The following is a 6977-nucleotide window of genomic DNA, read 5'->3' as shown; positions in this document are numbered from 1 at the left end:
CCTTGGACCTGGATCCCGGGTCTTTTGTTGGGTTTCCTCTCTGGTGCCCAGGCCTCTGCCGCGGCGAGAGAAAGCTAGCTTTGTGTTGGTGTGGGAAGAAGAGACATCTGGCTTCCCCGGTAGGCCAGAGGGCTGGGAGTAGCCGACTCAGCCCCACCCAGTCTGTGAGGAACTTTATCAAACAACCCCATTGACAGGCGCTCGCAGTTCTGTTTCGTAAAAGAAAGGCTTAATTATTAGATGAAAACATTTCTGTGACAGAAACAGGCAAGCCCAGTTCTGCTACTTCCTACTGTGCCTAAGCAAAGTGGTCTACCATTCTGAGCTTCAGTTTCCTCTCTGGTGAAATGGGAGTAATTATACCCCAGAGAAGAGGGAGACTTCCGTACAACTTTTTAACCCTAAGGAGGTTTACCATTAAAATAAAAAAATACCCACTGCCTAGAACTGTACTGAATAGAACTTAAACATACTTGCTCATTAATAAAATACCTACTGCCTAGAGCTGTAGTGAATAGAACTAAACAGGCTTGCTCGTTCCCAAAGTATAGGGGGAATGATAATCCACAGGCTGTTTTCATTATCCAACAAACTTAGAAAAATTTTGCGTTGTTCGCCTATCCCTACTTTGGTGTTTCCTGTTTTCCTTTGCTATTTTCTCGATATTGTCCTTCATCCTCTAAATTTAATTGAATTTGGACAGCCTTGCCTGTCTGTGTTTATTTTAATTTCCATTATTATGTTTTGAACTAAGTGATTTCAACAATGTCAGTTTACAAATCTTTTTTAAATGAGTTAGTAACTGGTTGAATGTTACCTATTCCACCAGTTTCCTTGTTTATACGCTTTTTCTGTAGCCTATTTACACAATGTTTCAAAGAAACTGAGATCAGATACTTCAGTAACTCTGTGAGGACAGAGACTTCTCTCCAGACCTCCTGGATTGCTGTTATGCCTTGTATATAATTATATGAAAGGATTTCAATATTTATTGGATTATTAGGCTAAAAATTAATGGTTCCAGGGTCACATTCTACGCATACTTCTTATCTTTATCACAGTTGTTCAGTTGCTAAGTCATGTCTGACTCTTCAACCCCTTGGACTAAAGCACACCTGTTTTCCTTTTCCTTCAGTATCTCCTAGAGTTTGCTCAAATTCATGTCCATTGAGTCGGTGATGCCATTCAACCATCTCATCCTCTGTTGCCCCCTTCTCCTGCCCTCAATTGCCCAGCATCAGGTCTCTTCCAGTGAGTCAGCTCTTCACATCAAGTGGTTGAAATATTGGAGCTTCAGCTTCAGCATCAGCCTTTCCAATGAATATTCCGGATTGATTTCCTTTAGGATTCACTGGTTTGATCTCCTTGCTGTCCAAGGAACTCTCAAGAGTCTTCCCCAGCACCACAATTCAAAAGCATCAGTTCTTTTTCCTGTAGTTCAGTCACTCAGTTGTGTCCTACTCTTTTCGACCCCATGGACTGCAGCATGCCAGGCCTCCCTGTTCATCACCAACTCCTTGAGTTTACTCAAACTCATGTCCATTGAGTTGGGTAAGAGCGTTAATAAGTAAACTATTGGGAGGGTATTGGCAAACTGTAAGAGAATCTGATTTGGAGTGTTTAGGAGTGAATACGTGAAAGAAAATTTGGACAGACAATACTGATAAATTTGGTTAGATAAAGTCATGAAAACAAAACAATGGTGATAAAATTGCTTGTGGAGGACAGACTCTGTGTCTGGGAGGAGGTTCCATTGATGCTTTGCGAACACAATTTACAAATGACAAATTGATGGTGCGGGTCATAGTAAGGTAATAGCAACTAGGAGGACCCATCTAGAGACTAATGCAATAGTGACACAAGAGGACATTAGTAGAATAAGAGCTGATAAGGAACAGAGGAATGGGCAGGTAGGCTAGAAAAGAATCAAGATAGTCAGTGCCATTCTCCTCAGGTATTTCTAAGGAAAATGAAGGTGAAACAGGCAAGGAGGAGAGAGGCATCTTAAGACAGAGCAATAAAGAGGTGTATAGTAGTGAAGTATGCAGGAAACAGAGAGGAGAGTAAGACATTTGATAAAGGAGAGGGATTTGGGGGTAGAGGATGAATTGGAAGATTGGGATTGACATATATACACCATTGATTCTTTGTGAAAAATAGATAATTAGTGAGAACCTACTGTATAGCATGGGGAACTCTGCTCAATACTTTGTGGTGACCTAAATGGGAAGGAAATCAAAAAAAGAGGATATATGTACATGTACAGCTGATTCACTTTGCTATACAGTAGAAACTAACACAACATTGTAAAGCAATTATACTCCAATAAAAACTTAGAAAAAAAGAAAGAGGGATTTGCTTGCACTTTGGAAAGCGATAGAAGTTCTCCTTTTCAACAAGTGTGGCTTTGTGGTTTTCTGACCATCTCCCAGCAACCCTACCAAAAGAGAACCCATAGGGCAAACTCTCAGAATGGACTACTATGGATCTAAAGGAGGACTGAGAATGAGAGGAGGGGGGGGAAATTCAGGAAATTTTTTAAGAATAATTGATTTGTACCAATTCTTCCTCTTATTCTTCCAGGTTGATGGGGAAGGAGAGACAACTTTTTCATTTAATAAGTACCTATTAAGAAGTTATTATATATTGCACTCTGTTCATTAAAGCACAAAATCTTTCTAGATCCTGCAAGGTGATACTAGTATCATGATCTTCATTTTATGGCTGGGGAAATTGTTAACTAAATTGTCTAAGATCACAGAGTCAGTGAATGACAGAGCCAGGACTGGAATCTGGGTAGACCAGCCCCAGAGAGTAAGTTCTAACCATTACAATATGTGTCCTCTCTAGCTGTCCCAGGTATCTGCTAGACAATTAAAAAAAAAAAAAAATCCAATATCAGTATTGCTGTCATTTAGTTCTTTTAACAACATTCCCTGGTGTAGGTTATTGCTTCTAACAACCAGTGTGAAGGGTCCTAGATCAAAGAGCAATCTAAGACAAGATATAGGTTCAGTTCAGTTCAGTTCAGTTCAGTCGCTCAGTCGTGTCCGACTCTTTGCGACCCCATGAATCGCAGCACGCCAGACCTCCCTGTCCATCACCAACTCCCGGAGCTCACCCAGACTCACGTCCATCGAGTCAGTGATGCCATCCAGCCATCTCATCCTCTGTCGTCCCCTTCTCCTCCTGCCCCCAATCCCTCCCAGCATCAGAGTCTTTTCCAATGAGTCAACTCTTCACATGAGGTGCCCAAAGGACTGGAGTTTCAGCTTCAGCATCATTCCTTCCAAAGAAATCCCAGGGCTGATCTCCTTCAGAATGGACTGGTTGGATCTCCTTGCAGTCCAAGGGACTCTCAAGAGTCTTCTCCAACACCACAGTTCAAAAGCATCAATTCTTCAGCGCTCAGCCTTCTTCACAGTCCAACTCTCACATCCATACATGACCACTGGAAAAACCACAGCCTTGACTAGACGGACCTTTGTTGGCAAAGTAATGTCTCTGCTTTTGAATATGCTATCTAGGTTGGTCATAACTTTCCTTCCAAGGAGTAAGCGTCTTTTAATTTCACGGCTGCAGTCACCATCTGCAGTGATTTTGGAGCCCCCAAAAATAAAGTCAGCCACTGTTTCCACTGTTTCCCCATCTATTTCCCATGAAGTGGTGGGACAGGATGCCATGATCTTCGTTTTCTGAATGTTGAGCTTTAAGCCAACTTTTTCACTCTCCTCTTTCACTTTCATCAAGAGGCTTTTGAGTTCCTCTTCACTTTCTGCCATAAGGGTGGTGTCATCTGCATATCTGAGGTTATTGATATTTCTCCCACCAATCTTGATTCCAGCTTGTGCTTCTTCCAGTCCACCGTTTTTCATGATGTACTCTGCATATAAGCTAAATAAGCAGGGTGACAATATATAGCCTTGACGTACTCCTTTTCCTATTTGGAACCAGTTTGTTGTTCCATGTCCAGTTCTAACTGTTGCTTCCTGACCTGCATACAGGTTTCTCAAGAGGCAGGTCAGGTGGCCTGGTATTCCTATCTCTTTCAGAATTTTCCACAGTTTATTGTGATCCACACAGTCAAAGGCTTTGGCATAGTCAATAAAACAGAAATAGATGTTTTTCTGGAACTCTCTTGCTTTTTCCATGATCCAGCAGATATAGGTTAGGAGAATTCAAAGCATATTCAGGTAATGCTGATACTGAAAAATGTGATTCCTTTAGTCATTTTATTTTATTTTTTTTGCCATGCCCTGATGTGCAGCTTGTGGGATCTTGGTTCCCAGACCTGGCATTGAAAACATCAAGTCCTAACCACTGGACCACCAGGGAATTCTCTAAATATGATTTCTTTTTGAATTGGCAATTAGCTTCCCCAAATTTAACTGTCTTCCATTTCCTGAGGATAAAATCTTTGGAGACATTGGGGAAGAAAGCTAATCTGACCCATTTTTTCAAACAGCAAGACTTTGGGGGATTTCACTGAATGACTGGTAAATACCCTCTGCTTTCTGCCCTTATTAAGCTCACAGGCCACTGGGGCTAGGTAGGGGCAGGGATGGCTAGCTACCTCCAAGAGTGTCACCATCAGTTTCTTTCCTCTCCATATGCATAGTGACACTGTATCATTGAGAGGTGCAGTTCTATTCTTCTCTTGAATCTGGACTTGCCTAGAATGCTCTGACCCACAGAGTATAGCAGAATGACTCTACATGATGCTGCGCTTGGCCTACAGAGGACTGATATCTTCTGTCTTGGACTCTTAAGAGTCTTCAGCTACCATGGAAGATGTTTGTATTAGTGTGCTCTGGCTTCTGTAACAAAACATCAGCCTGTGTGGTTCAAACAACAGAAATTAATTTTTTCAGTATATTTTCTGGAGAGTGTAAGTCCAAGGTCAAGGTGTGAGCAAGGGTGATTTCTCCTAAGGTACCTCTCCTTGGCTTGCAAGCAGTCACCTTCTGGTTCTCACACAGCCTTTCCTCTGGTGCTCACTTTTCTAATGGTGTGTTTTGTTGTTTTTTGATCGAGTTAAGTGGCTTTATTAGAGAAAGCCAGGATTACAAAGGACTTGAGAGTTGGCCTTGGGGCCTTTCTTCTTGCCAAAGGTGGGCACAATATTGACAAAGCTCTGGTTATACTGCATATACTTCTTGGCCCAGCCCATCTTCTTTTTCTCCTGTTTGGCCACTTTGGGATTCTGACCCAGCATCAGCAGGGACCACGGACTTCACCTGTAAGCATGTGGCCAGCTACTTGTTGGGTACTCAGAACCTCCACCCCACACTGGCCCAGGGTAGCCTCATCCTCTGGGGGCATCCCTGCCACAGGCACAACTTGAGTGATGTCCTTGAGGGAGGCTACACGAACTTAGATGGGTGACCGTCTCCTGGCCTGCCAATGCAGAAGATGTGAATTCTTGCCTGGAAGATCCCATGGACAGAGGAAGCTGGCAGGCTGGTCCATGTGGTCACAAAGAGTCAGATATGACTTAGAGACTAAACAACCACAACTCCTGGCCTGTCACCTCCAGTGTGTGTAGCTATTGACCAAGGACAAAGAACTGCAAGTCGGTGACTAAACCGTGGCTACTAAACCGTGGTTACTGCGTAGCCACGGTTTAGTAGCCATGGTTTAGTCACCGACTTGCAGTTCTTTGTCCTTGAAAAGGAGAGAAGCGAAAAGCAAAGGAGAAAAGGAAAGATATAAGCATCTGAATGCAGAGTTCCAAAGAATAGCAAGGAGATAAGAAAGCCTTCTTCAGCGATCAATGCAAAGAAATAGAGGAAAACAACAGAATGGGAAAGACTAGGGATCTCTTCAAGAAAATCAGAGATACCAAAGGAACATTTCATGCAAAGATGAGCTCAATAAAGGACAGAAATGGTATGGACCTAACAGAAGCAGAAGATATTAAGAAGAGATGGCAAGAATACACAGAAGAACTGTACAAAAAAGATCTTCACGACCCAGATAATCACGATGGTGTGATCACTGACCTAGAGCCAGACATCCTGGAATGTGAAGTCAAGTCGGCCTTAGAAAGCATCACTATGAACAAAGCTAATGGAGGTGATGGAATTCCAGTTGAGCTATTCCAAATCCTGAAAGATGATGCTGTGAAAGTGCTGCACTCAATATGCCAGCAAATTTGGAAAACTCAGCAGTGGCCACAGGACTGGAAAAGGTCCGTTTTCATTCCAATCCCAAAGAAAGGCAATGCCAAAGAATGCTCAAACTACCGCACAATTGCACTCATCTCACACTCTAGTAAAGTAATGCTCAAAATTCTCCAAACCAGGCTTCAGCAATATGTGAACCGTGAACTTCCTGACGTTCAAGCTGGTTTTAGAAAAGGCAGAGAAACCAGAGATCAAATTGCCAACATCCGCTGGATCATGGAAAAAGCAAGGGAGTTCCAGAAAAACATCTATTTCTGCTTTATTGACTATGCCAAAGCCTTTGACTGTGTGGATCACAATAAACTGTGGAAAATTCTGAAAGAGATGGGAATACCAGACCATCTGATCTGCCTCTTGAGAAATCTGTATGCAGGTCAGGAAGCAACAGTTAGAACTGGACATGGAACAACAAACTGGTTCCAAATAGGAAAAGGAGTACGTCAAGGCTGTATATTGTCATCCTGTTTACTTAACTTATATGCAGAGTACATCATGAGAAACGGTGGACTGGAAGAAGCACAAGCTGGAATCAAGATTGCCGGGAGAAATATCAATAACCTCAGATATGCGATGACACCACCCTTATGGCAGAAAGTGAAGAGGAACTCAAAAGCCTCTTGATGAAAGTGAAAGAGGAGGGTGAAAAAGTTGACTTAAAGCTCAACATTCATTGAGGCAGAGATGCACTTAAATTGGAAGGAAGACATTATTGCTCAACTTGAGATGTTCTAAAGAGAGCAGATGATGTGCATTCAATACCCCAGAGGTGAAAGTTATTGGGGAAAACTGCTC

The 6977-nt window shown here is 42.5% G+C and overlaps 1 long non-coding RNA gene across 2 annotated transcripts in view; it reads left to right on the top strand.

Moving 5' to 3' along the window:
- LOC147347277 (uncharacterized) overlaps positions 1–6977 on the top strand; it is a 35811-nt gene that overhangs the window by 21254 nt on the left and 7580 nt on the right. The gene's annotated exons all lie outside the window — the stretch shown is intronic.

The sequence above is a fragment of the Bos grunniens genome, chromosome 23 (genome assembly GCF_055505025.1).
Source record: "Bos grunniens cultivar Pamir isolate PY7600 chromosome 23, Bosgru_T2T1.0, whole genome shotgun sequence".
Classification (NCBI taxonomy): Eukaryota; Metazoa; Chordata; class Mammalia; order Artiodactyla; family Bovidae; genus Bos; species Bos grunniens.
This window is presented reverse-complemented; position numbering and strand designations above follow the sequence as displayed.